The sequence below is a fragment of the Rhagoletis zephyria genome, unplaced genomic scaffold, assembly GCF_001687245.7.
Source record: "Rhagoletis zephyria isolate East Lansing unplaced genomic scaffold, Rhagoletis_zephyria_1.1 Rzeph_scaffold_02218, whole genome shotgun sequence".
NCBI lineage: Eukaryota > Metazoa > Arthropoda > Insecta > Diptera > Tephritidae > Rhagoletis > Rhagoletis zephyria.
The window spans coordinates 13,563-17,360 of NW_016159302.1; positions in this window are offsets into that span (position 1 = coordinate 13,563).

The window sequence follows — 3,798 nt, forward strand, 5'->3', positions numbered from 1 at the left end:
CTATGCTTGCTTAACAGTCTGCAACAATTAACGTTTGTGAAACAAATAAACATTAAAATAAAGAATAAGTGGTATGACTACGAACTGACACAACTAAATAAAAGAAAATCAGAGGCATACAATTTAGCAAAAGCGTCACACCAATGGTCAGACTACTACAGCATTAAAAAAAAATACAAAAAAATGATAAAACTGAAAAAAATTAAATATATGGAGAATAAAATTATAACTAACCAGTCCGACAGCAAGTTAATGTGGAAATATTTAAAACAGACGGTTTGCTATGATGGTATAAAAGAAGATATTACATTAATACATCATGGTGGTCAATATATTGAAGATAAAAATCAAATAGCAGAGGTCTTAAATACCTACTTTGTTGAAAGCATAGTGGAAATAAATAATAATATTGGAAATATAGAATATAGTGATAACTTCTATTATAACATCGATAGCACATTTAAATTTAACGAAATAACTACTGATGACATAGTGCGAATTGTCAAGAAATTTAAATATAAAATTGGTGGGAAAAAATTATTATCTGAAGGAGTAATAAAAGACTCTTTAATATACATGGGGTATTTTTATTCAATTATGATCAACAAAAGTATAACAGATGGTATCGTACCTGATGAATGGAAAGTTTCCACAGTGGTTCCAGTCAAAAAAATTAAAAACACAGTTAAAGCTGAAGAACTTCGACCGATCAATACTCTACCAAATCTGGAGAAAATATTAGAAACAGTGGTAAAAAACCAGCTCATGGAGTATATTGAAGATAAAAATATATTAATTAAAGAGCAGTCAGGGTTTCGAGCTAAACATTCGTGTGAAACGACACTTAACTGGGTTATTTCTCAATGGAAAGAAGACATGAGAAGTAAAAAAGTAATACTGGCAGTTTTTATTGACTTGAAAAGAGCTTTTGAAACCATTGATCGAAAACTAATGATTTTTAAGTTGAAACAAATTGGTATTAAAGAGGTAGAACTGAAGTGGTTTGAGAGCTTCTTAACTAATAGAAAGCAACACACAGTTATAGGAGAAGTATTGTCTAAGGATATACCGGTAGATATTGGACTACCACAGGGTTCAGTACTAGCACCAATTCTTTTCAATATCTACATCAACGATATTTTATCATCAATCAGTTATTGTAAGATAAGACTGTTTGCTGATGATGCACTGTTGACTATAAGTGAAGACGATTTGGACACAGCAACTCATAAAATGCAAAATGACTTAGACTCACTATATGTCTGGTTATGCAAAAATAAGCTAATGTTAAACGTAAAAAAGACTAATTACATGATAATTTCTTCAGCAAATAAAACTAGATTAGGGCGACACGATTTACATGTTAGGGATGAAAAAATTACAGAGGTTACTACAATTAAATATCTTGGTGTTTTAATTGATAATAAATTAAAATTCCATGATAACATTGAGTATACCGTCAACAAAGCGTCGAAAAAAATTGGATTTATGAAAAGGACATGTAAACATCTAAGTAGAAGATATAAAATTATGGTTTACAGATCAATTATTGAGCCACATTTTATATACTGCCCCACTATCCTGTTTATAACACCTGAGTCGTATATAGAGAGACTACAAAAAATGCAAAATAGAGCTATGAGGCACATACTTAACGCCCGATACGATACCAGCATTTCATCAATGCTGAACAATTTAAACTGGTTAAATGTGAAACAACTAATCTTTTTCCATACAATGAAGTTTATTTATAATATAAAGAATGGAACCCTTCCAAAATACTTGAGTGATAACTTTAGGTACAGCAGTCACACTCACACCTATGAAACCAGAGTCAGGGATAACTTTAAACTACCATTTTGCCAGACGGAAAATCAAAAGAGAGATTTGTACTATAAAGGTTTAAAAATGTTTAACGAACTCCCCGTAGATATGAGAAGCTGCAATAGCTTACAAAAATTCAAAAGTTTATTATACGAGCATTGCAAAAAACACATATAAGATTGCTATTGGGCCTCCCCATTCTAACAAGATACTAGCATATGAGAGGAGTTACGAGCATGGATCGGAAACCCGGCCTTTCCGACCATGTCCAACAGCTCGTTCGTAGTACGGAGCGGAAACTAGAGCTTTCCGCCCGTTTCACAGCAACATAATTATGAAAAGAACATGGATCGGAAACTCGGCCTTTCCGACCATGGTAAACGCCTTTATTGACGCAGAGCGGAAACTAGGCCTTTCCGCCTGCTGAACATAAAGATAGACTGGAGACTAGGCCTCGCCAGCTATCCAACCCGAGGCTATAATGTACGTATAATTAATTAATTAATTGTACAATAAATTAATATGTATAAATTTATAAAGTATGTATTTGAAAATAAGTAAAAATTAGTAAAGAAAATAAGAAAAATGTTAATGTATAGTATTAGTAGAAGAGCAATCAATTAAATTAAATAAGTTTATAATGTAATTGACAAGATTTTTTATAGGTCTTAAAGACTGTCAATAAATAAATAAATAAATAAATAAATAAATAAAATAGATTTTCAGATTTCTCAAGAGCTTTGAGAGTCATCTTATATATTATGGGATTCTATCAAAGAACTCACCCCAGTACAAAATCTTCTTTTAAAGCGGAGTCTTCATTAATTTCTCGGGGTAGACGTCTCCGCCTAAGACGAGGTCAACGGGCTCGTTGACGAAGAATCTCTTGTCCGCCAAAATCAAGTCTGGGAATGCTTGCCGCGTCATGGCGCTTACTTGGCAAGTCGGCAAATCCCCTGTCAATTGTTGCAAAACTAATACGGTTGTGTTTATATTGATTAACGGATCCGTAGGAGATCGCAAATGAATAGCACACGCTTCTTTTACCTGCGCAGATATTGTATTATTGATGCCCGAAACTTGGGCATGCAAGGGTTTCGATGGCAGGTTGATTCTTCGTTTGAGTCTTTCGGTTATGAAAGAACACTCAGAACCAGAATCAATGAGCGCTCTTGCTGAATAATTTACACCATTATGATGAATGTTGACCCGTGCCGTTCCTAATAGTACTCCTTTATTTGAGTTTGCATGACATGAATTAACTTTATTATCTGCTTTATTATTTTTCGCAGCTTCCCGCCTTTTTGCTTGCTCAGAAGTGAAGGCTATATCGTCGGACGGACTTGGAGGTGCACTAAGAGCTGTTGCTTTTGGCTGAGTTGCTTGCATATGCAGCAACGTGTGATGTCTTGAATGACACGTACTGCAATTAAACGGACTGGTACATTTAGTGACCGTATGTCCGGCTGACAAGCAATTCAAGCAACTGTGGATGCTCTTAATAAATTCGAGTCGCTTTAGTGGAGTAAGTTTGTGAAATTTGTCACACCTTCTTAGCCTGTGCTCATGGCTATGGCACATTTTGCATGTGGGTTTTTCCACGCTGGCTTGGAAGGCGCCAAGCCTTTTTGGAGTCCATTCTGAAGACTGATGTATGTTTTGTGGCTTAGGGGCTTAATTTGGCTTGCTCTCCCTAATGCCTTTTACTGTCTCCAGGGTCTGAAACCTACTTGATAAGAAATTATCCATGTCCTCCCACTTTGATACTTCCGTTCTTTTCTCTATGGTTTGCTCCCATAGTGCCAGTGTATGTTCTGGCAGTTTTGTCGAGCACAGATACGTGAATATCGCATCCCAGCTGGAAACGTCAATCTGGTGACATTGAAGCGCCGAGATGCAGTTGTTGATATCACGTTGCAGCTTCTTAATGGAGCTACCGCATTCACTCTCAACTGCTTTCAAATTAAATAAAAT